This window comes from Phocoena phocoena, chromosome X, assembly GCF_963924675.1.
Source record: "Phocoena phocoena chromosome X, mPhoPho1.1, whole genome shotgun sequence".
Taxonomy (NCBI): Eukaryota; Metazoa; Chordata; class Mammalia; order Artiodactyla; family Phocoenidae; genus Phocoena; species Phocoena phocoena.
The window spans coordinates 101,084,327-101,111,519 of NC_089240.1; the positions used below are offsets into that span (position 1 = coordinate 101,084,327).

At 44.5% G+C, this 27,193-nt stretch overlaps 1 non-coding gene across 1 annotated transcript; it reads left to right on the forward strand.

Moving 5' to 3' along the window:
- The first annotated feature begins 8,514 nt into the window (after positions 1-8,514).
- On the forward strand, positions 8,515-8,658 carry LOC136143166 (small Cajal body-specific RNA 20). Its single transcript, XR_010657863.1, has one exon. It is a non-coding gene; the product is annotated as a small Cajal body-specific RNA 20 (non-coding RNA).
- Positions 8,659-27,193: the final 18,535 nt, after the last annotated feature.

The following is a 27,193-nucleotide window of genomic DNA, read 5'->3' on the forward strand; positions in this document are numbered from 1 at the left end:
AAAGTCAAGTCCTTTTTATAAAATAGCCAACATGCGATAGAAACTATTTTTTCCGTTCCACAGATGAGGAAGTTGAGTCTCAGGTGTGTAAAGCCATTTGCTGGGAATTCCCTGCCGGTCCAGTGGTTAGGACTCGGCGCTTTCACTGCCAAGGGCCCTGGTTCAATCCCTGGTCGGGAAACTAAGATCCCTCAAGATGCACAGTGTGGCCAGAAAACGAAACCAAACCAAACCAAAACACTCACTTGCTTAAATCAGTAGGGGAGCAGAAAAACCAAGGGTAGGATTGCAGGCTTCCCTCTGCATGTTCTGGGTGTTGGGGCTTGGAGAAGAGGAACTTTGGGGTTTTTCTCTGTATTATCAAAACTTTTGAAATAAGATGTACTGATGAATTAATTATGTCATAAAAAAAACTAATTCAGCTTCTAGAATACACTTTGTAGATAGTGGGCCACAAAACAAATCTAAGCTATCACTCTGTAAGTAGCCGAAACAGATTTGGACAGGTGGCTGCTTGTACTCATGATTTAATCATCAAACAAGTACCTATAACGCATGATTACTGTTAGGAATTAAAATGATACTATCATTTCTCCTAACTAGCTATAATCTATTTCTAGATAGAGCATAATGTTACATGATTCTTTGCGGTGTAATACAAGTGAGCCCAAGATAAACTCTGTATATTGGTTCTATATTGTTTACTTCTTCACAGCAGACCGGGACCCGTTAGCTCAAAGGTACCTATCCAACTGGTGTAAATATAGCCTAAATAAGCAGACACTTATAATATTGTTAAAATGGCCACACGACACAAGGGAACTGACAAACAAGCCGTAGAGTCTGCTCCGCAGTTGGAGAACGCATTAAACAACCTCCTGCAACACGTGAAGGACTCGGCTTCTAAAAATACAGAAACCAATCTCTCACGCTTCATGAAAAAGTTCCTGGATCAACACACCAGGAACATAAGCTATCTGGAATACCAGCTTAACTATCCCAAGGACTTAGAAAAGGCAGCCCAGAGTGAGGGACAGCTTGAAAAGGCTGCTAAAGCATCTGAAGCATCAGGTAAAGAGACAACATCTGAAGGCAACACAGCAAGTCTTCCCGCCCAGCAGGTCCCAAAGTCAGCTACTTAAGAATCTTGATCTTCTTCTCTGTTGGACAGAAGTATTCTTTCCTTTTCATCTTGGATCCTAATCCTCATAGTCGTGCATGCCGATAAATCTGTTTTGCATTATAAAAGAAAGGCAGTCTACAGATTCAATGCAATCTCTTATCAAAATACCAACTGGATTATCACAGAACTAGAACAAATAATTCTAAAATTTGCATGGAAACACAAAAGGCCCCAAATAGCCCAAATGACCTTGAGAAAGAACAAAGCTGGAGGTATCATTCTCCCTGATTTCAAACTATACTACAAAGCTACAGTCATCAAAACAGTACAGCACTGGCATAAAAACAGACACATAGACCAATGGAACAGAACATAGGGCTCAGAAATGAACCCACACTTAAATGAGCAATTAATCTATGACAAAGAACTCAAGAACATACAATGGGCAAAAAACAGTCTCTTCAATAAATGGTGTTGGGAAAACTGGACAGCTACAAGCAAAAGCATCAAATTGTACTACTCTCACACCATGCACAAAAATCAATTCAAAATGGATTAAATACTTAAATGTAAGACCTGAAACCATAAAACTTGTAGAAGAAAATATAGGCAGTAGTCTCTTTCGTATTGGTGTTAGTAATATTCTTTGGACATTTCTCCTCAGGCAAGGGAAACAAAAGCAAAACTAAACAAATGGGACTACATCAAACTAAAAAGCTTTTGCACAGGGAAGGAAACTGTCAACAAAACGAAAAGGCCACCTACTGAATGGGAGAAGATATTTGCAAACAAATACCTGATCAAGGGTTAATATTCAAAATATACAAAGAACTGCCACAACTCAACATCAAAAACACAAACAATCTGATTCAAAAATGGACAGGGGGTCTGAATAGAAATTTTTCCAAAGAAGGCATACAAATGGCCAACAGGAATATTGAAAGATGCTCAGCATCACTAATCATCAAGGATATGCAAATCAAAACCACAATGAGATATCACCTCACTCCTGTCAGAATGGCTTTTATCAAAAAGACAACAGATAGCAAGTGTTGGGGAGGACGTGGAGAAAAAGGAACGCTTGTGCACTGTTGGTGGGAATGAAAATTGATACAGCCACTATGGAAAACAGTGTGGAGATTCCTCAGAAAATTAAAAATAGAACTACCATATGATCCACTCCTTGGTATTTATCCAAAGAAAACAAGAACACTAATTAGAAAATATATATACACCTGCATGTTCATTACATGATTATTTACATTAGCCAATATATGGAAGCAACCTAAGTGCCCATCAATAGATGAATGAAGAACTTGTATATTATATAAATACAATTGAATATTACTCTGCCATTAAAAAGAATGAAATATCACCACTTGTGACAACGTGGATGGACCTAGAGGGTACTATGGTACGTGAAATAAGTCAGAGGACAACAAACACTGTATGATTTCACTTATGTGTGGAATCTGAAAAAGAAAACAAGTGAATAAACATTACAAAACAGAAACAAAGTCACAGATACAGAGAACAAACATGTGGTTGCCAGAGGGGGAGAGGGGTGGAAGAAAGAAAGAAATAGGTGAGGGAAATTAAGAGGCACAAATTTCCACTTGCAAAATGAATGAGTCACAGGTATGAAATGTACAGTGTGGGGAATATAACCAATACCTATGTGATATCTCTGGTGACATATCATGACTAGACTTACCGTGGAAATCATTTTGAAATAGATAGAAATACCCAATCACTATGTAACAGGAACTAACTGAGTGTTGTAGGTCAATTATACTTGAAAAAGAAACACACAAACTCATAGAAAAAGAGATCTGATTTGTGGTGGGGTGGGGAACGGATGAAGGCAATCAAATGAAACAAACTTCCAGTTATAAGCCAAATGAGCACTGGGGATGTAATGCACAACACGATAAATACAATTAACACAACTGTATGTTACATATGAAAGTTAAGAGAGCAAATCCTGAGAGTTCTCATCACACACAAATTTTTTTTTCTATGTATTCATGCATCTATATGAGATGATGGATGTTCACTAAACTTGTGCTAATAATCTCATGATGTATGTAAGTCAAATCATTATACGGCACACTTTAAACTTATACAGTGTTGTATGTCAATTATATCTCAATAAAACTGGGGGGAGGAAGGAAATGCTACATTTCTTTACGAGGTAGTCCAAAATAAAGATGTCATTATCCCACCCAAATAAAATAAATAAACGAAAATAGCCAGTTTCCCTCTAGCACCTGACTATTAAAATGCACAAAGGAAAAGAATAGCAAGACCTCCATCAAGGAACGTACCAAGAGGCAGTTTCCAAACTTGCCATTTGCGCAGAAGTATCCTGGAGTCACAAGGGAAGATGGTGTCCAGGACAGCTCCTGAGAGTGACACCTTGAGCAGGAGCTGTAGGATTGGTTTCGGGAGCCTGGGCTGAAGCCTCGACAGCTGATGGCTGAGGCCATCCAGGTCTCGGGCCTGAGGTTAGAATGCGAGCGAGAGTGGTGTCTAAGCGTGGAGCCTGCGACTTTGCTGGGCTTGGGGAACTTCAAAGAAAGGCTATGTTTTTCTCCATCCGGAGGCACGATGCTGAAACCATCGCTACTGCGTAAGAAGGAGGCGATTCCGATCTCAGAGAAGATCTCAGGTGTCCAGGTTCCAAGAACCCCCTGCAGTGCTACCGCCCAAACCTGACTAGCCGTGAAAACGGTTTTTGGTCCGTCAGCAAAATTCTTCCTCAGGCTGGGGTCGTCCTACCAACAAGAAGGGTTGTGTGTGCCTGTGTAAATAAACTGGCGATGCAGCATGGACACTGCTTCAGTTCCGCATGAGCCCCTCCCCGTCCGCAAGGCCAGGGTGGACGAGGACACACGTTCTTTCCCAGCATCGAACCTGAAATAACCGAAGGCAAGGACAACAGGCCACTAGATACATTTCAGAAGGGTTATTTTAATAACACAAGCCAATTCTGCTTGTGTTCTGGGTATTTTCTGGGTATGTTTGTGCTTCTATCACAGACATGGGATACAGGGTGCATACCTGTGTAGTATCTGTGTGTGTGCGTGTGTGTTTTCTACCTGACACTTCCATTTGAAGAAGGCCCCATGAGCAAAGGTAAGGTCTACCTGCTGCTCTTATTTTATTTTTCATTTTTATTCTTTTAACACCTTTATTGGAGTATAATTGCTTTACAATGTTGTGTTAGTTTCTGCTTTATAAAAAAGTGGATCCGTTTTACATATACATATGTTCCCATACCTGCTGCTTTTATTTATTTTTATTTTTAAAATGAATTTATTTTATGTTTGGCTATGTTGGGTCTTTGTGACTGTGCGTGGGCTTTCTGTATTTGCGGCGCTTCTCATTGCAGTGGCTGCTCTTGTGGCAGAGCACGGGCTCTATGTGTGCGGGCTTCAGTAGTTGTGGCACACAGGCTCAGTAGTTGTGGCGCACGGGCTTAGTTGTTCCGCGGCATGTGGGACCTTCCCGCAGGCACACTCTTAACCACTGCGTCACCAGGGAAGCCCTACCTGCTTCTTTTAAATAAAGTGATTATCCTGGATCAGTGCTCAGGGACCACCACCTCCTGGCTTCAGGCAACACTCACCCAAGAGGCTCCCTTTCAGTGTTGAAGTAGCTGGAACCAGGGTTCTCCCAAGGATGTTGAAGGTGACAAAATACAGTTGAAGGCCACCTCATCCGTCAGCTCTGAGTTGCAGAAGGAGCTACGATATGCTTTCCGTACCTGGGGGTGGGCGAGAGGGGGTGAGAAGAGCCACATGCAGGCCTGGACAGTCTCCTCGTGTGTTACCTTCGCAGAGGTAGGCCCCTCCCCCTCCGCTAGCGTGGTTTCTCTCCACACGTGCCCTCCACAACAGGGAAGGCGGTGAACAGAACTGGGAGAGAAGACGATGGTGCCCCGCTCCCTCTCTTCCGTAAAGCCCTATGAGTAGTCACTGCAGAAGTGTCCCTTGGAGTCCTCCTTGTACCTGAGCTGGTCACCATGAATGGGCTTCAGGCCTGCTTTGAAACACACTATTCTACCATTCGAGACTCACACCACCCGTTTTGCACATTTAGGTGGTCCCATTGGGGCAGGGTGTGGGGAGCATGGGTGCTGGGGGAGAGGGTGGAAGAGAACAGGTGGGTCTGTGTAAACACCTCACGGGCACCTGGCAAACTTCTGAGATGTGCATGGCCTATGATGGTGACTCAGGGCTGTAACTGCATGAAAGGAGGCCTCTTGGGCATTTGGTCTGTATGGCGTTGGCTTAGCAATTTCCATCAAATTTACTAACCCCATGTGACACAGAGAACAACTATGCAGAGAACTCACAACTTTATTGAAAATACAAAACATGCCCTAAAACAGTGGGTCAAGGACTCTACTTCTAATTAATATACTTTGCAGGCCTTTGGGGAACTCTTCTTGGTGGTGAGGTATGCAGAACATGAAACTGGCTCAAAGGCCCTTTGGAAAAAACTGTCACAGACACAATTCAATAGAAAGTTGGGGCAGCTGAAGGATCTCCAATGGAAAGGAATGACGCCATGCCACATGAGGGCACCTACAGTGAAGCACGTGGGGAAAATGACAGGGCGGAGGAGGCAACAGCATAGGAGGAAAGGGTGCCATGGGCGGCCTGGGTGGCTCAGGCGGCACGGGTGGCACGGGCAGGTTAGGTGGCATGGGAGGCATGGGTGGCATGGGCGGCATGGGCAGCAGAGGCAGCTCCAGCGGCACTTGCTCCACAAAAACGTGGACCCAATCCAGCTCCTGAAGCAGAATGGCACGGCAGTGTTCACACAGGCTGATGACAGCAGGGAGGACCGGGGGCACGTGGGGCACGTTTCTGAGCATTACTGCCCTCTGATGTCTCCAACACTTGGCCCTTCTACTCTTAAACCAAACCTTCAAGCAGAGAGAAAAAGGGATTGATTAGTATATTGAGCATTTCATGTCAGACATGAAAAATTTCAGCAGGGAGCTCTCGGTGCCTTGAAGATTTGAAAGTGCATCAGGAGAAGCTATTTCCTTCTTGCTAAAGTATCTTAGGATATGTAGCTGAAGGCGCTCCCTTCAGCCGCCCTCCCCCCCAACAGCGAGCACCGACTATGTGCCAGGCTCTGGATTGGCATATGGCTTTGTCTCTCCCCTCCCACCTTTACTATTATTTCCCCCACTCTTACACGCAGGTGGAGCTGACCAACTGCGCTCTGTCCCTGCTGTTATTACTATGCCTGGTAGGTCTGCGTCCTGACAACTGACCGTCAGCTCCAGCTGCCACTAATCCCTACTCATTGGGCAGGTGTCACCTTAGTTATGGGGGAAGTTGAGCATAGGAAAAAGTGGGTGCCTTTTAAAATCATACTGAGGGGAACGGTCCCCATTTTGAAAAACCCATCTTTGGTTACAGTAAATAATCAACAGGAGTGGGTTGGATTTTTAAACAAAGTTTTCCCTGAGGATGACTAAAAAGGGTCATTCATCCTCTGGAACCTTGGGATAGTTAAAAAGATGGAGATGGTATTGTGAGGGAGGTTTGGTCATGGGGGGCCCAGGGACTTTGTGGCTTGTCCTGCTGGACACCGGCGGAACTGAAGCCCTGGACACTGCCTTAATATTAGACTATAGGGGTAATGAATGCTTAGACGAACTCAGCCCAAATTTACTAAAACTCTTACAATCTTTGCCCAGACAAGAGTTTGGGGGAAAGAGGCATACCATTGTCACCACTGTCAATTCTGCACACTCCAACCTGCCCCACCCTCCAAACCTTCCTGGGCTCAGGACCAGGTCAGCTCACTCCGCTCTGGCTACAGTTGCAGGGCCTTGGACCAGAGCCTCTGGTGCCCAGCAAGGTTGCGCCCTCTAGGAGCTGCTAATCAACCAGGAGATCCCCATCCTGTCCCTTAGGCTTAAGTCAAGAGGGCGCAACCTGCATTTTAGGAAGACAGCCGACAACCACGTCAGTGAGGGGTCACAGAACGGCTCCCCCCTAAACATCTGCCAACTATTAACAACTGAGAGTAAAACCTGTGCTGGGGGCTGCACTGCTCCCTCAGCATCTCAGTTAATGGAATTATGCCATATTTAGATTTCTGGATGTTTCCACGCGGCAAATTTTACATGAGACCAATGCCTCCTCTCTCTGTCGCCCCATTTTCCCTCTCCCTTCATAGTATTTGGGTCCTTCTGCTGCATGAATATGTAGTCAAGAAAAGCCAGTGTAATAGAGCTCACTTTGGGGGGTTCGAGTGTACCAATGGTCAAATCTGCATAAATATAAGCAATGTGCAACGCTGGCTATGTGAGGTTCAGGCTGACACTACTTCCATATTTCCAATACTGGTTTCATAAAACAACTCCTACTGTCCTTGCAAACCAAGGGAGGGTGTCCATTAAATGTTTCTTTGGGAGGCTCACGGTGTACAGTTTGGAAATAGATGAAAACATTCTCCCGTCTTCTTCATGTGTTTCTTGTTCCTCCTTTTGCCTTCATAACTCCATTAAGAGACCACTACGTAAACCCAGGAGAAGCAAGCCACCAAAACTTCAGTTTTTCTTTTCCTCTGAGCTTGCTTTGCCTGCTTGAGAAAGCAGAGGTCTGCGCCTCCCAAGCCCTGGCCAGACCTGACTGTGAGCCCAGCCCGTGGCCTTAGGCCGCCAGCACTGCTTTCCAGACCCCACCACCAGCTCTGCAGCCCGTGTCCATCACTGCCCTCACACACGCTCTCTGCAGCAAAGCTAGTGAACCCATCCCGATTCTTCTTTTTCTCTCTTTCTTTCTTTTCTTCTTCTTTCCCCCCACAAATACTCCTTTGATTTAACTTAGGCTTTTCTATAGTCTCAAATAATCACTCCTGATCCTTTGACTCACAAACTACTCATCACTGGAAGAGCATAAGTATTTCACCTTACCACAGGTAAGAATCCTGCCTGTACTAAGAGTCATCCTCCACTACCAACAAATTCCACACACCCCATCTCTTCCTAACAGTACCTCATAAAGGAAGAAAAGCCTAAGGGTCAGAAATTCCTCAAGAGACTATTCATGAATGCATTTGGTTGTCTCAAAACTTTGAAGGTGTGAGGAATCCTCATGGCGTACGTTCCACTCTGTATAACTCTTTTCCACCTTTCTCAGGTCGGTGAAACTTTGTTTGAAATTGTTGTTTTAGTTTGTTTTGCTCTTTAGACATATTTCAAAGGTTGCAACTCGCCCTCCCACCTCCACTATAATGCAAAACCTACTGTGTTAGCAACGCTTTCAGGCTGGCATATCAAAGAATTCCAGAAAATGAGGATTTAGGGCTGCCACTCTCTCCACTACTTTACCAAACACTTAGAAACTCCAACAGGAGAGGGCCTCTCTCCCATGGGGCTGTGTGTAGGGGGCGAGGGGACCTCTTCTCCTCAGCCCTTGGGCTGGAAGCGCAGATCAGCCCTGGGGGATCCCTGTCGGGGCTGCCATGAGCTGGGCACCCTTGTTTTCCTACCTCAGACGTTTGTAGTTGCTGGGAGCCCCTACTTGGTCTACACCAGGCTGGGCCTTACGTGGCAGCACTGGGCACGGGGCCTCTGGCTTTCCTTCCCAGGACACTGCCTGGCTCTCATGGGCTGATCCTGGCCTAGGTTGTCCCCAGGCAAGGACGTATGCACCCCCAACAAGTGATCACCTACTGTACAGACACCCGCCAGTGAGGGGGCCTCTCAACCTCCTGCCCTCCTAGACACAACTGCTTGTTCCCGGCGGATGTCACCTGGAACGGGGTCCAGGCACGGAGGCTGTTGTAGAAGGGCTTCTGAGGCCACCTCAGTTGGGGGGAAGCTCACCGTTTTCCCTGCCTGGTTTGACCTGGGCGCCAGCCAGGCCGCTCCAGCCCTCAGCCCCCAGCTGTGTCTCCTGCACAGGGTCCCGTGCAGGATTGTGAGGCGGGGGTGGCGAGGAAGAGCCCTGAGTGGGTGCTGGAGAAGAAGGGCACCGCGGGCGTCAGGGCAAGGAAGTCAGACCTGCCCCTCAGCACACTGGCAGCAGCTCAAGCCCTGCCCTAGGCAGCGAGCTGCCTCCAGTGGGACAGCTCGGGGACCCAAAGCCTGTGAGCTGTGCCACCCAGCCCGGGCCCTCGCCTCTGGAAAGTGTTCGACATTCAAGTGCCTCCTTCATCAGCTGACAAAATGGTGTTTTACGAAAGTTCTAAAAGATTCTAAAGACCTAAAAGTATTTTCTTTGCTAACCAAAGTTCTGAGAGCATCTTACTTTGTTCTAAAAGCAAGAAACCACTCTCTGTGGAAAAGATAACAAAAGAACAGCTGCGGGAGGAGCAGACTTGGACTCTACGCTCTCCCCTCCGCATCAGCGTCACCTTCACTAAACATACATCAGTTGCTCGTCTGTTGTGTTCTGAGTGTGAATTATCCCCTCACTCTAATGCCTAAGTATTCACATATTCACTCCTTATGCAAAGCATTTATGCCTGGTTTTAAATAACTTAATATACTTGGGCTCCTCGGTGCATTAATTTGAATAATTGCCACTTCAGACTTAACCTCAGTGTGACTCCACACAGAAGTGGTACCTAAAGGATGCCAGTGTTAGAAGGAATTGAACGTGTGTGTGTGAGTGTGTGTGTAGAATTCAGAGACATATAATATATAAGTTTATATAGGCAGAGACTATACAAAGATATATATATGTATATATATATACATACACACATATATGTATATATATACACACACATATATATATCTGTGTGTATATATATGTATACACCTTTGTATAAACTATACCTATATACATACATTTGATTATGGATCTCTATCCATCTACTCAAGCACATATGAAGTCAATTGCTCAACAATAGGTTCTTACAGGACTAAAGACGCAGACCTCCTAGAGAATGGACTTGAGGATACGGGGAGGGGCAAGGGTAAGCTGGGACAAAGTGAGAGAGTGGCATGGACATATACACACTACCAAATGTAAAACAGCTAGTGAGGAGCAGCCGCATAGCACAGGGAGATCAGCTCGGTGCTTTGTGACCACCTAGAGGGGTGGGGTAGGGAGGGTGGGAGGGAGGGAGACGCGAGAGGGAGGAGATACGGGGATATATGTATACGTATAACTGATTCGCTTCGTCATAAAGCAGAAACTAACACACCATTGTAAAGCAATTATACTCCAATAAAAACGTTAAAAAAGTGTACAAGGCAAAAAAAAAAAAAAAGAATAGGTCCTTAAAAGGTGTACAAACATTTTAAGTTCATTGTCTGTATGCCTTCTTCATATTCATTTGCATCAACATTTATGTAATTGCTGCCCAGGGCTTGGGAACCAGGCTACAAAGCCTTTTCCCCTGCACGCCATCAGCTATTGAGCTAAGTGGTGGGTATAGTTACTGTCTGTGAAGTTTTGGTGTCCTAGAAATTAAACTTCTACCTGTGAGTGCCAAGATAATCTAGCATGAATTCAAATTATACAAAGAGCAGGACTCTGCACACTATCTACAGTATGTGGAATATAGTACTTGTAAAAGAAATTATAGGATAAGAAACTGAAAAGGTAGTTTTCATTATCACCCTTGGATGTTAGACAAGGTTATAGTTCAGTTTAATTTGTTTCAGTTTTGCTTTCTTCATCATCTCCATGTAAATTACAATGATAATCTGTTACTTTTGTTCTTGAGTGTTTCTTTGGGGAAGGCCAATAAGAACTCCCACGCACACCTGAGTCATCTTTAAGTTCACTTCTTCAAGTATGCTTCCAGATTTGTATTGAAAATAACATCTACCTTATTTGAACTCCCACGCACACCTGAGTCATCTTTAAGTCCACTTCTTCAAGTATGCTTCCAGATTTGTATTGAAAATAACATCTACCTTCTTTGAACTCCCATATTACTGCTTTGTTACTCACCTGTGGCATTTGTCTTGTTCCAGAATATATGTGACTTTAACTCATGTATTTTCTTTCTCTCCATGATTTGCTTATGTCTTTCTTTGGCCCTCATTTATAGTACATGGACAATGAACTAAAAAATTATACACACACACGGACACATACACACACTAATGATAGGGAGGAAAAGGATGATAACTATGAGGAAGGAGAGAGAAAGAGGAGAGAAGAGCCTTAGCAATTCAGACTTCCAGGGCAGCTCCACACACAGTGCTTCAGACACAGAGGAGAGCACGTTGCTGATCTGTTTCTCCACCCCCATGGAAGGCCACCAGCTAAGTGCTAGAGCCTTTCTGGGAAGATCTTTGCTACCTCAGAGTCTGTCACTCACGACTGCCAGATGGGCTGGGAGGAAAATAAGAGAATGGAGCCAACACTGGACAAGCTCAGCTAGTAAAAGTCCCCAGGCTCAGTGGCCTTAGTCAAGGCCATCCACCCTTCTTCTATATTCACTTTCAACCAATCAACAAGTCCTTACTGAATGCCCGCTATGTACACAGCACTGCTCTGGGGTACTGCATGGGGAATGCTAACAAGTGTGTCAAGTGCCAGCTTACACCGTAACTGAGAAGTCACAAAATGCACATACGTGTACATACATATACATTCACCCATGGACACACACACACACACATACATACACCGTTCATGCTTCCATACATTTAAGACTGACTCGCAATGGAAGCAATGTGTGATAGGGATCCAATGAATTGGTCCCATTTCAAGAGCAGTAAGAGCTCAGAAGATGAGAGTACTGTGGCTTCCTCCAAGAGATGGGGATTGAGCTAGAACTTGAAAAATCTGAAAGTTGACAGGAATTAGCACGTTGCATTTCTTCTACCATCGAGTAGACTAAAAGCAAATAGCTTGGGCTTCCCTGGTGGCACGGTGGTTAAGAATCTGCCTGCCAGTGCAGGGGTCACGAGTTCAAGCCCTGGTCCAGGAAGATCCCACATGCCGCGGAGAAAATAAGCCCCTGCGCCACAACGACTGAGCCTGCGCTCTAGAGCCGGCGAGCCACAAGTACTGAGCCCGCATGCCACAACTACTGATGCCTGCGTGCCTACAGCCCATGCTCCGCAACAAGAGAAGCCACCGCAATGAGAAGCCCGTGCACTGCAACGAAGAGCAGCCCCTGCTCGCCACAACTAGAGAAAGCCCGCATGCAGCAACGAAGACCCAATGCAGCCAAATAAAATAAATAAATAAATAAATAAAGAGCAAATAGCTTTTCCCAGTCCTAGCAAGGCTCAAGAATGTCATGTAGGGCTTCCCTGGTGGCGCAGTGGTTGAGAGTCCGCCTGCCGATGCAGGGGACACGGGTTCGTGCCCCGGTCTGGGAAGATCCCACATGCCGCGGAGCGGCTGGGCCCGTGAGCCATGGCCGCTGAGCCTGCGCGTCCGGAGCCTGTCCTCCGCAACGGGAGAGGCCACAACAGTGAGAGGCCCGCGTAACGCATAAAAAAAAAAAAAAAAAAGAATGTCATGTAAGGTTTCCCTCTGAAGGATGCCGGCAGAGAATGTGGCTACAGGGAGCAGCCCTTGAGGCTTGAGCCCAGGCTGCCGAAGGTAAAGACATCCTTAGCGAGACGCCTGGTTCATGCTTCACCACAGGGAGCCACGAACAGCGGTGGTTCTACAAGCTTGCTGCTCATAATGGCCTAATATCTCCGGCAGAATTTAAAGGAAAATCATGCAATTTTACCCTTAATGCCTGGTTACAGCAAAGGGATGCACTGTCCCAGTGTCTGGACTGGGATTTAGTCTGCAAATGATTTGGAACAAACCCAAAGGGTCCATGCTGTCCTGAGATAGGGCAGTGAATGCAAACACTGAATCACTTTTATTGCCACATACAACCACCAGCAGTAGTATATATCCAGGGCTGTCTTTAATTTCCTCCTCCGCTTTCTAAGGCTGGGATTAGATATGCAAATGCCCACCCCCTCAAGTTTTCCTTTTATTTTATCAGCGTAGACACAGAAAAACTTATATCCTAAAAAAACCAACTGTAAAAAGTCATTTTTTGAGGCAATCAGGGAATTCAGAATACAAGCGACTGGGTGATGGCGCCAACGGATTAGTATTACCATTCAGGCGCCTGGATGGCACTCTGGTTATGTTGGAAAAAAGACTGTATTTTTTAGAAAGTGCATATACACATAAAGATACAGGGATGAAAACACAAGTTGTCTTGAGTTTCTTTTAAATCAGCACAGCAAGAAGAGGAGAGTGAGTGGGGAGGGGAGGAAGAGAGAAGGACAGAAAGAACGAAGGGAGGAAAGAAGGGAGGGAGGGAGGGAAGCAGGGAGGGAGGGAGCAAGGAAAGAAGATAGATGAAACAATTTGGTAAGATCGTGATAAATGCTGAAGCTGGATGATGGTTTTTATGGGAGTCCGTTCCAGTACTCTTGCCATTGTTGTGTATATTTGAATATTTTCATGATAAAAAGTGTTTTTCAAAAGAAATGAGTAAAACCCCTATCACAAGTAACAATTACAATGCAACCAGAGATTATCATCCTAAGTGAAGTAAGTCAGAGAGACAAATACCATATGATATCACTTATATGTGGAATCTAAAATATGACACAAATGAACTTATCTATGAAACAGAAACAGAATCAGGGACATACAGAATAGACCGGTGGGACTTCCCTGGTGGCGCAGTGGTTGAGAATCTGCCTGCCAATGCAGGGGACACGGGTTTGACCCCTGGTCCAGGAAGATCCCACATGCCGTGGAGCAACTAAGCCCGTGCACCACAACTACCGAGCCTGCGCTCTAGAGCCCGCGTGCCACAACTACTGAAGCCCGCATGCCTAGAGCCCATGCTCCGCAACAAGAAAATCCACCGCAGTGAGAAGCCCGTGCACCGCAACGAAGAGTAGCCCCCGCTCGCGACAACTGGAGAAAGCCCGCGCGCAGCAACGAAAACCCAACTCAGCCAAAAATAAATAAAATTAAATATTAAAAAAAAAGACCGGTGGCTGCCAAGGGGGAAGGTGGGGTGGGAGAGGGATGGATTGGGAGTTTGGGATTAGCAGATGCAAGCTAGTATATATAAAATGGATAAACAACAAGGTCCTACTGTATAGCACAGGGAACTATATTCAATATCCTATGATAAACCATAATGGAAAAGAGTATGAAAAAGAATATATGTATATATTTATATATATATATATATATATATGAATAACTGAGTCACTCTGCTGTACAGCAGTAATTAACAAAGCATTATAATTCAACTATACTTCAATAAAAGAATGAAACAATTACATAAATCACCCCTTATGTTTATACACAATTAAAGTTAATAGAGTATCTTTCCATACTTCATTCTGACTTCATAAGAATCCCGTGAGATGATTATCTTTATCTTAGCAAATAGTAGTAGTAAGAGTAATAGTTGTTTATAGTTCGGGAAACTAAGGCTCAGGGACAATAAGGCTTGTCAGTGTCGTGTAGTGAGAATTCAGGGCCAAAGCTCTTGCTATGAGCAGGAAAGTAGAAGTGCCCTAAAACCAGATGCATATGCTGCAACTCCAGAGACTGCTTCCATTACTCAATTCCTTGGTCTTTCCGATTATTATCATTACTTATTATTTATTCTTCTTATTATTTTGGGTGGGAGGGGGTGGTTAGGGGCACTGTGTCCCACTTTTTCTGATGAAAAGTGCACACACTATTCTAATGCCACCATACACACAGAACTTTACATTCAAATTCAAGGGGACTCCCAATCCCGCTGACAGCCAGCTGTGGCCTCCAAGTAAGCCCTCCGGATCTGTACCTTGTCCCGCAGGCCCAGTAACTGCAGTGAACTGAACCAAGAGCCAGCCTAGAGATTCCCTTCCTATAAACACATCCTAAAACACTGCTTTCATTAAGGCACTCCCCCGGCACAAAACTCTTACAGTTTTCCATGATCCCAAATGCAGACATTCTAACTCCTTCCATAAATTGGACCCCAACCTAACTTTTAAACTTTAGTTCCCACCCAGTACAGAGTTCTCTCCAGGCTCCCCCTCCAGCTCCCTCTCAAGGTCAGCACCTCATATGCATTCATTCTCCTGGCCACCCTGTTTGGGTTGGTGTTCCCTAAGACAAGCTTTACACTTGATCACTCCTGGGGCTGCTCATACTACCTCCCTGAACTGAAGTTCCATGCACGGCCTGCTTAGCATTTACCAAAATTTGACTCACTCTGTGAGGTGTAAGGGAAACCCCACCACCCTGCAAAAAAAGCCAAATCTGCTTCTACCACGGGCTGCTAAGAACAAAGTCTCTTCAACGGTTTGAATCCTGGCCCTCTTCCACTGACCTATGTAACCTTAGGAAAGTCACTGAACCTCTCCGAGCCTCCACTTCTTCCATTAGGAACTAAGGAGAGTGATGGCCCCCTCCTCAGGGGACGGCTATAAGATCGATTAGCCAGGCCCTGGTGCACAGTGAGCACCCACATGGTGTCACCAGCCTGAGCAAGCACAGCTCTGTGCCACTCCACAGACTCTCATATCCACTCAGGGGCAGGGGCGACACTCCGTGTCCAGCATCCTCAGTCACAGTGCAGGCCCCTGTGCAGAATGACCACAGTCAGTCCCGACCCCTTAACTCTAGCATCAGCTAAAGTTATCTGAGCCCTCACCATGGGCCTTATTTGTATTCCTTCATGTAAATTTCACAACACAGTACAGCAGGTACCATCACGATCCCCATCCTACAGATGTGGCACCTGAGGCACAGAGAGGTCAGCTAATTTAGCTCTGGCCACACAGCAAGTTAGTGGTGGTGGGGCTGGGCACTCTGTCTCCAGAATTTTCAGCTTCTTTCTCTCACGTGGGCTGATCTCTCTCCCCAGACTGTGAGAACCCATGGCACAATAGCTGCGTCTGGAATCATGACACTCTCCACACTGCCTGAGGCAGGGCCTTGTAAACAGAGCAGCCAACAGAGGATTACTGACTGAAGCATATAAAGGGACACAAAAACATGGTAGCGACATATTCACAAGAAAACTTTCTGTCCTCACTGCCAACGGCCAGAGAATAGCCATCATCTTTCTTCTCTCATGGACCTTTGTGAATAAATAAACCACAAAATTGATGAAAATTGGAAATGTGAGACAGCACGGTATGGCCATTGGTAACACTGTGTTTTTACCATCTCAGTTAATCCTCACGATAACCTGGTGAGGTAGTTACTATTGCTATCCTCATTTTACAGATGTGGAAACCACGATTAAGTGAGAATAAGCAACCTAACAGTTTAGCCAGCTAGCAAGCGTTGAGCAAAGCCAGGATTTAGATGCCAGCAATCTGGCTCCAGGGCCCCTGCTCCCATAAATCTTCTACATCGACTACGATTCATGGCTGTTACTGCTTAGGATGAAGCTCCATTCAGTATTTAAGGTTTTCAAAGTGTGAAGTTAAGTAAAACTTTTAAATAAATACGACCATGACTGATGCCAAGGTAGGGCAACACTTGTCAAGGGTCACATGGGTGACTAAAGTTGAGAAAACACAAATTCACTGTGGAAATCTGAGATGTGGAAGGACACACCTCCGGAGCTGTCACAGACCTCCTAGCTTGTCTAATGCAAATCATGATAAAAACCCTCATAGGTCTCTCATGCGATAACTAATATGGAACCAAAATTGTGTATAGGGTATCCAGCCAAGAGAGGGAGAGGCCTGCCGAGCTCACCGAGGGCCAACCTGAGGAGGAAATGTCTTGGTTAAAATCAGGAGGAGGTACTCATATTGCCATGTCTTACCAGTTTTTGAAAGAGAATTGGTCAACAAACCTTTTTTAGTTTCTGGACCACCCTCCACAGACATGAGGCAGGGGCACTTATCCCTTAGGCACTGTAGGTGAGGGGACTAGGTCCCATATATATATATATATATATATATATATTTAGGAGCCCACAAAATATATATTTAGGAGCCCACAAAAATGATTTGGCTTCTGATCCCCAATGGGGTTGATGAAAATGGCGTCCAAGGAAACACAGGCTAAATCAAGTACATTGTCAAGTACAGGGCCCATTATTATAAGCTATTTTCAATATTTAGGATATTAAGTCTTGGGGCATCTATAAAACACTTCTCCAAGGAATAACCATAGAGCTGTAAATCTGGCCTGGCCCTCTTTTATTTGACAATAAATAAAATTTATTTACTCCTCAGCAAGGGCTCAGGAGAACATTTCGAGAAAACGTGAGGAGATGAGATGGGGGGATAGGCAGCGGCAAGAAAGCGGGTAAATTTACCCATGTCCACAGGGGCCCACCACAAGGGACATGTACGCTTTTGTAGAAGATCTACAGCCAGAAGCAATAGGAGCTTAGGGGCTGTGCACAAAGATGTAGCATAGTCCATAGCTGCAACAAGGACAAAAAAAAAAAAAGAAAAAAGGCAGGAAATCTGTACCCGGTAAGCATTCCTGAGTGCTTGAAACACTGTGCAGGGTTCTACACCTGCAATCTGATGTTGATTCATTACTAAAAATCTATAGCGGGGGGGCGCTGGGTTGCGCTTTTTTTTTGTTTTGTTTGCATAGTGGATCTGAGCACCAGGCATGCTCAGAAAACCCAGCCCTGAACTCCTGCTCCTGGAGACCCGGGGAGTATGGCGGACTCTGACTTCAACCTCATTGCAAAAATTCAGAGCAAGCAAACTCCTAGCTAATAATACGGTTGACCCTTCAAATACACGACTTTTGAACTTGCAAGTCCACTTAAACACAGGTTTTTGGTGTTTTAAAAATATTTTTCAATGAATATACAGGCGGCCCTCCATAGCCATGGGTTTCACATCAGCAGATGTGGAGGGCCGACTATGGGACCTGAGCATCCGCCGATTTTGGTATCCGAGGCGGGTCCTGGAACCAATCCCCCGCGGATACCAAGGGGCGACCGTATTACTTTGATTACTGTTCCCTTCTTGGTACTGGCTGCCGGATATGGAGGGCTCGGTCAAGAGATAGTCCCCAAACGCTTCTCCAAGGTCTATGGAGCTTGGGTGAGGTCTCTCTCTTACCCTCCACAAATCGGGCACAGCCCCTTGGTCTGGGAAGGCGCCCGACCCAGTGCGGAGTACTTAGTCAGCTAGGTTGCAACCTGGGACCCGGAATTCTGCTCTCACGCATGCTCCCTACCAGCGCCCGGGGGGCGCGCAACATCCTCCCCGCCCTGCCCGTGCCCCCTTAGACGGCCCCTAGACGGCCGACGCCCTGCCACATGCGCACATCAGCTAACCCAACCCCCAGCAGGCTGTGGTAAACCCACAGTGGGCGTCATACCAGAATCTCTGAAACCCGACCAGCCGCCAGAGGAGCCTTAACGTGCTGGATCGTGGGCCACCGCTCTAGCCTTGAGTCGTGAGCCGGGGGTCTCAGGAGATCCAGAGCAGCCTCCGCTGAAGCTCACAGCCTCCTCGACAGCAGTCGGGACATGGAGCGTCAGCGGAAGAGCAGCCACGATGCCTATGACGTCACGGATGCAGCCTTTGCCGGCTTCTTCAAGCTGGGGGTCCAAGAGGAGCGGGAAGAAGCGAAAGGTCAGTGGCGGGTGGGGCACTCGCTTTAACGGATTCCAGGAAAGGTACTTTCCCAGGGCGGGGCAAACGGCAGGACCCCCCTCGGACGCAGGCCCTCCCCAGAGCCGGGCTCACTCGACGGCCTGATCTTTCTCTTTGGGTTTCCTCCCTTGAAGAGGTGAAGCCCGCGGAGATGTCGCCTCCCGGAGAGGGGGGAGAGGAGCAGAAAGCTCAGTCCGAACCGGAGCAGGGAGCAGCCGCGGAGGGGAAAGAGGCGGGAGACGAAGGAGAAGGAAAGGAAGGCTGAGAGGTCAGCGTCGGAGCCGCCGGCACCGCGGACGGCGAAAGCTGCGAGGCCGAGGCCGAGGCCGAGGCGGGCGGCGAGGAGCAGACCCCGCGGGCCGCCGTCGAGGGTCCCGAGGCCGCAGACGGGCAGCGGCGGGCCCCCCGCGCCAGGTTCACGCAGGTGCAGGGGCAGGACCTGGAGAGCGTTTTCCAGCACACTCAGTACCCCAACGCACTCACGCGGTAAGCGGGCGTCTCGGGTGGCGCGGGCTGCCGCGCGGGTGGTGGGCGGCGCTCTCGCGAGTCCCTCTCCTAGGCTCCGGATCTGAAAGCCCCGGGGCGTGGCGGCGGCCCGCCCTTCCGGTACACTCGAGGCCCAGGACGGGGGCGGGGACTCTGCCTGGCGGGAATCGAGGTCGATATTTCCGTGCGGTGTTTGAATAAGTCACATTGGGGAGCTTTGTGGGCCACCGGTTCACATAAATAATAAGTTGCCCGAGACGTGCTGGAGCAAATGCAGAGTTGGAGTGTACTTTTATCTGAAACTTTGATCATCAGTTATTCATGGATTATATTTGCATTAGTTTAAACACTACATGAAAACATCCTTTATCTTGATTACTGAATTTTTAAAAAGAAATCAATCTATTCATTTCTGGCTGCATTGGGTCTTTGTTTCTGCTCTTGGGCTCTGGGCGCGGGCTTTCTCTAGTTGCGGCGAGCGGGGGCTACCCTAAGTTGCGGTGCAGGCATTGTGGTGGCTTCTCTTGTTGCAGAGCGCGGGCTCTAGGCGGGTGGGCTTCCGTAGTAGTTGTGGCACGTGGGCTCAGTAGTTGTGGCTCGCGGGCTCTAGAGCGCAGTCTCCGAAGTGGTGGCACACGGGCTTTTGGCCTTGTTTATGGTTTCCTTTGCTATGCAAAAGCTTTGAAGTTTCATTAGGTCCCATTGGTTTATTTTTGTTTTTATTTTCATTACTCTAGGAGGTGGAACAAAACAGATCTTGCTGCAATTTATCTCAAAGAGTGTTCTTCCTATATTTTCCTCTAAGAGTTTTATAGTGCTCGGTCTTACATTTAGGTCTCTAATCCATTTTGACTTTATATTTGTGTATGGTGTTAGGGAGTGTTCTAATTGCATTCTTTCACATGGAACTGTCCATGTGAAAGACATATTGAAGAGACTGTCTTTTCCTCCATTGTACATCCCTGCCTCCTTTGTCATAGATTAGTTGACCATAGGTGCGTGGGTTTATGTCTGGGCTTTCTATCCTGTTCCATTGATCTGTATTTCTGTTTTTGTGCCAGTACCCTATTGTCTTGATTACTGTAGCTTTGTAGTATAGTCTGAAGTCTGCGAGTCTGACTCCTCCAGCTCCATCTTTTCCCTCAAGACTGCTTTGGATATTCGGGGGTCTTTTGTGTCTCCATACAAATTTTAAGATTTTTTTGTTCTAGTTCTGTAAAACATGCCATTGGTAATTTGATAGGGATTGCATTGAATCTGTAGATTGCTTTGGGTAGTATTTCCATTTTCACAATGTTGATTCTTCCAATCCAAGAACATGGTATATCTCTCCATCTGTTGGTATCATCTTTAATTTCTTTCATCAGTGTCTTATAGTTTTCTGCAATCAGGTCTTTTGTCTCTCTAGGTAGGTTTATTCCTAGGTATTTTATTCTTTTTGTTGCCATGGTAAATGGGAGTGTTTCCTTAATTTCTCTTTCAGATTTTTCATCATTAGTGTATAGGAATGCCAGAGATTTCTGTGCATTAATTTTGTATCCTGCAACTTTACCAAATTCATTGGTTAGCTCTAGTAGTGTTCTGTTGGCATCTGTAGGATTCTCTATGTATAGTATCATGCCATCTGCAAACAGTGACATCTTTACTTCTTCTATTCCAATTTGTATTCCTCTTTTTTCTTTTTCTTCTCCGATTGCCGTGGCTAGGACTTCCAAAACTATGTTGAATAATAGTGGTGAGAGTGGGCAACCTTGTCTTGTTCCTGATCTTAGGAAATGCTTTCAGTTTTTCACCACTGAGAATGATGTTTGCTGTGGGTTTGTCGTATATGGGCTTTATTATATTGAGGTAGGTTCCCTCTATGCCTACTTTCTGGAGAGTTTTTATCATAAATGGGTGTTGAATTTTCTCAAAAGCTTTCTCTTCATCTATTGAGATGATCATATGGCTTTTCTTCTTCAATGTGTTATTATGGTGTGTCACATTGATTGATTTGCATATATTGAAGAATCCTTGCATTCCTGGGATAAATCCCACTTGATCATGGTGTCTGATCCTTTAAATGTGTTGTTGTATTCTGTTTGCTAGTATTTTGTTGAGGATTTTTGCATCTATATTCATCAGTGATATTGGTCTGTAATTTTCTTTTTTGTAGTATCTTTGTCTGGTTTTGGTATCCAGGTGATGGTGGCCTCATAGAATGAGTTTGGGAGTGTTCCTTCCTCTGCAATTTTTTGGAAGTTTGAGAAGGATGGGTGTTAGCTCGTCTCTAAATGTTTGATAGCATTCACCTGTGAAGCTACCTGGTCCTGGACTTTTGTTTGTTTGAAGATTTTTTTGTTTTTTTTTTTTGCGGTATGCGGGCCTCTCACTGCTGTGGCGTCTCCTGTTGCGGAGCACAGGCTCCAGACGCGCAGGCTCAGCGGCCATGCCTCACGGGCCTAGCCGCTCCGCGGCATATGGGATCTTCCCGGACCAGGGCACAAACCCGTTTCCCCTGCATCGGCAGGCAGACTCTCAACCACTGCGCCACCAGGGAAGCCGTCCAGCTTTCTTTTGATTTCCATTTGCATTGAATATCTTTTTCCATCCCCTCACTTTCAGTCTGTATGTGTCCCTTGGTCTGAAGTGGGTCTCTTGTAGACAGCATCTATATGGTCCTTATTTTTCTGTCCATTCAGCGAGCCTGTGTCTTTCAGTTGGAGCATTTAGTCCATTCACGTTTAAGGTAATTATCGATACGTATGTTCCTGTTACCATTGTCTTAATTGTTATGGGTTTGTTTTTGTAGGTCCTTTTCTTCTCTTGTGTTTCCCACTTAGAGAACTTCCTGTAGCGTTTGTTGTAAAACGGGCTTGGTAGTGCTGAATTCTCTTAGCTTTTGCTTGTCTGTAAGGCTTTTGATTCCTCCATCGAACTCAATGAGATCCTTGCCGGGTAGAGTAATCTTGTTTGTAGGTTCTTCCCTTTCATCATTTTTTGTATATCATGCCACTCCCTTCTGGCTTGTAGAGTTCCTGCTGAGAAATCAGCTGTTAACCTTATGGCAGTTCCCTTGTATATTATTTGTCATTTTTCCCTTGTTGCTTTCAGTAGTTTTGCTTTGCCTTTAATTTTTGTCAATTTGATTACTATGTGTCTCGGCATGTTTCCCCTTGGGTTTATCCTGCCTGGGACTCTCTGTGCTTCCTGGACTTGGGTGGCTATTTCCTTTCCCACGTTAGGGAAGTTTTCCACTATAATCTCTTCAAATATTTTCTCGGGTCCTTTCTCCCTCTCTTCTCCTTCTGGGACCCCTATAATGCGAATGTTGTTGCGTTTAATGTTGTCCCAGAGGTCTCTTAGGCTGTCTTCATTTCTTTTCATTCTTTTTTCTTTATTCTGTTCCGTGGCAGTGAACTCCACCATTCTGTCTTCCAGGTCACTTATCTGTTCCTCTGCCTCAGTTATTCTGCCATTTATTCCTTCTAGTGTATTTTTCATTTCAGTTATTGTATTGTTCATCTGTTTGTTTGTGCTTTAATTCTCCTAGATCTTTGTTTAACATTTCTTGCATCTTCTCAATCGTTGCCTCCATTCATTTTCCGAGGTCCTGGATCATCTTCACTATCATTATTCTGAATTCATTTTCTGGAAGTTTTCCTATCTCCACTTCATTTAGTTGTTTTTCTGGGGTTTCATCTTGTTCCTTCTTCTGGTACATAGCCCTCTGCTTTTTCATCTTGTCTATCTTTCTGTGATTGTGGTTTTTGTCCCACAGGCTGTGGGATTGTAGTTCTTCTTGCTTCTGCTCTCTACTCCCTAATGTCTGTTTTTATTGAGGTATATTTGATTTACAATGTTATATTAGTTTCAGATGTGCAACACAGTGATTCAACATTTTCATAGATTATTCTCCATTTAAAGTTATTATAAAATATTGGCTGTATTCCTGGGGCTATAAAATATATCCTTTTTTTATTATCCAATTCAGTTTCATTACTGATAATTGATGTATTCAAATTTTCTATTTCTTACTGCTTTAGTCTTGGGAGACGGTACCTTTCTGGGAATTTGTTCATTTCTTCTAGTTTGTCCACTTTATTGATGTATGATTGTTCATAGTAATCTCTTATGATCCTTTGTATTTCTGTGGTGTTGGTTCTAACCTCTTTTTCTTTCCTGATTTTATTGATTTGGACCCTCTTTCTCTTCTTCTTGATGAGTCTGGCTAAAGGTTTAACAATTTTATTTACCTTTTCAAAGAATCATCTCTTACTTCCATTGATATTTTATATATTTTAAAATCTATTTCATTTCTTTCTTCTCTGATCTTTGTGACTTCGTTACTTGTACTAACTTTGGGTTTTGTTCTCCTTTTTTGTTTTTTTAACATCTTAATTGGAGTATAATTGCTTTACAATGGTGTGTTAGTTTCTGCTTTATAACAAAGTGAATCAGTGATACATATACATATGTTCCCATATCTCTTCCCTCTTGCATCTCCCTCCCTCCCACCCTCCCTATCCCACCCCTCTAGGTGGTCACAAAGCACCGAGCTGATCTCCGTGTGCTATGTGGCTGCTTCCCACTAGCTATCTATCCTAGGTTTGGTAGTGTATATATGTCCATGCCACTCTCTCACTTTGTCCCAGCTTACCCTTCCCCCTCCCCGTATCCTCAAGTCCATTCTCTAGTAGGTCTGTGTCTTTATTCCTGTCTTGCGCCGAGTTCATCATGACATTTTTTTTTCTTAGATTCCATATATATGTGTTAGCATACGGTATTTGTTTTTCTCTTTCTGACTTACTTCACTCTGTATGACAGACTCTAGGTCCCTCCACCTCACTACAAATAACTCAATTTCGTTTCTTTTTAAGGCTGAGTAATATTCCATTGTATATATGTGCCACATCTTCTTTATCCATTCACCTGTTGATGGACACTTAGGTTGCTTCCATGTCCTGGCTATTGGAAATACAGCTGCAATGAACATTGTGTTACATGCCTCATTTGGAATTATGGTGTTCTCAGGGTATATTCCCAGTAGTGGGTTTGCTGGGTCATATAGTAGTTCTATTTTTAGTTTTCTAAGGAACCTCCATACTGTTCTCCATAATGGCTGTATCAATTTACATTCCAACCAACAGTGCAAGAGCGTTCCCTTTTCTCCACACCCTCTCCAGCATTTATTGTTTCTGGATTTTTTGATGATGGCCATTCTGACCGGTGTGATATGACATCTCATTGTACTTTTGATTTGTATTTCTCTAATGATTAATGATGTTGAGCAGGGCTTCCCTGGTGGTGCAGTGGTTGAGAATCTGCCTGCCGATGCAGGGGACATGGGTTCGAGCCCTAGTCTGGGAAGATCCCACATGCCATGGAGCAACTGGGCCCGTGAGCGACAACTACTGAGCCTGTGCGTCTGGAGCCTGTGCTCTGCAACAAGAGAGGCCGTGATGGTTAGCGGCCAGTGCACCGCGATGAAGAGTGGCCCCTGCTTGCTGCAACTAGAGAGGGCCCTCGCACAGAAATGAAGACCCAACAGAGCCAAAAATAAATAAATAAAAATTAAAAATCTAATGTTGAGCATTCTTTCATGTGTTTGTTGGCAATCTGTGTATCTTCTTTCGAGAAATGTCTATTTATGTCTTCTGCCCATTTATGGATTGGGCTGTTGTTTGTTTGATATTGAGCTGCATGAACTGTTTGTAAATTTTGGAGATTAAACCTTTGCCAGTTGCTTCATTTGCAAACACTTTCTTCCATTCTGAGGGTTGTCTTTTGGTATTGTTTGTGTTTTCCTTTGCTGTGAAAAAGCTTTGAAGCTTCAATAGGTCCCATTTGTTTATTTTTATTTCCATTTCTCAAGGAAGTAGGTCAAAAAGGATCTTGCTCTGACTTATGTCATAGCGTGTTCTGCCTATATTTTCGTCTAAGAGTTTGATAGTGCCTGGCCTTACATTTAGGTCTTTAATCCATTTTTAGTTTACTTTTGTATATCGTGTTAGGGAGTGTTCTAATTTCATACTTTTACATGTACCTGTCCAGTTTTCCCAGCACCACTTATTGAAGAGGCTGTCTTTTCTCCACCATATATTCTTGCCTCCTTTATCAAAGATAAAGTGACCGTATGTGCATGGGTTTATGTCTGGGCTTTCTATCCTGTTCCATTGATCTGTATTTCTGGTTTTGTGCCAGTACCATACTGTCTTGATTACTGTAGCTTTGTAGTATAGTCTGAAGTCAGAGAGCCTGATTCCTCCAGCTCCATTTTTCGTTCTCAAGATTGCTTTAGGTATTCGAGGTCTTTTGTGTTTCCATACAATTTGTGAAACTTTTGTTCTACTTCTGTGAAAAATGCCAGTGGTAGTTTGATGGAGACTGCATTAAATCTGTAGATTGCTTTGGGTAGTAGAGTCATTTTCACAATGTTGATTCTTCCATTCCAAGAACATGGTATATCTCTCCATCTTTTTGTGTCATCTTTAATTTCTTTCATCAGTGTCTTATAATTTTCTGCACACAGGTCTTTTGTCTCCTTAGGTTGGTTTATTCCTAGATACTTTATTCTTTTTGTTGCAGTGGTAAATGGGAGTGTTTTCTTAGTTTCACTTTTAGATTTTTCATCATTAGTGTATAGGTATGCCAGAGATTTCTGTGCATTAATTTTGTATCCTGCTACTTTACCAAATACATTGACTCACTCTAGTAGTTTTCTGCTAGCATCTTTACGATTCTCTATGTATAGTATCATGTCATCTGCAAACAGTGACAGCTTTACTTCTTCTTTTCCAATTTGGATTCCTTTTATTTTTTGTTTCTCTGATTGCTGTGGCTAAAACTTCCAAAACTATGTTGAATAATAGTGGTGAAAGTGGGAAACTTTGTCTTGTTCCTGATTTTAGTGGAAATGGTTTCAGTTTTTCACCATTGAGGACGATGTTGGCTGTGGCCTGTCATATATGGCTTTTATTATGTTGAGGAAAGGTCCCTCTATGCCTACTTTCTGCAGGGTTTTTATCATAAATGGGTGTTGAATTTTGTCAAAAGCTTTCTCTGCATCCAATGAGATGATCCTATGGTTTTCCTCCTTCAATGTGTTAATATGGTGTATCACATTGATTGATTTGTGTATATTGAAGGATCCTTGCATTCCTGGAATAAAACCCACTCGATCATGGTGCATGATCCTTTTAATGTGCTGTTGGATTCTGTTTGCTAGTATTTTGTTGATGATTTTTGCATCTATGTTCATCAGTGATATTGGCCTGTAGTTTTCTTGCTTTGTGACATCTTGTCTGGTTTTGGTATCAGGGTGATGGTGGCCTCGTAGAATGAGTTTGGGAGTGTTCCTCCCTCTGCTATATTTTGGAAGGGTTTGAGATTGATAGGAATTAGCTCTTCTCTAAATGTTTGATAGAATTCGCCTGTGAAGCCATCTGGTCCTGGGCTTTTGTTTGTTGGAAGATTTTTAATGACACTTTCAATTTCAGTGCTTGTGATCAGTCAGTTCATATTTTCTATTTCTTCCTGGTTCAGTCTCAGCAAGTTGTGCCTTTCTAAGAATTTGTCCAATTTTTCCCATTGTCAAATTTATTGGCATATAGTTGCTTGTAGTAATCACTCATGATCCTTTGTATTTCTGCAGTGTCAGTTGTTACTTCTCCTTTTTCATTTCTAATTCTATTGATTTGAGTCTTCTTTTTTTCTTGATGAGTCTGGGTAACGGTTTTTCAATTTTGTTTATCTTCTCAAAGAACCAGCTTTTAGTTTTATTGATCTTTGCTATCATTTCCTTCATTTCTTTTTCATTTATTTCTGATCTGATCTTCATGATTTCTTTCCTTCTGCTAACTTTGGGGGTTTTTTTGTTCTTCTTTCTCTAATTGCTCTAGGTGCAAGGTTAGGTTTTTTATTTGAGATGTTTCCTGTTTCTTAAGGTAGGATTGTATTGCTATAAACTTCCCTCTTAGAACTGCTTTTGCTTCATCCCATAGGTTTTGGGTCGTCGTGTCTCCATTGTCATT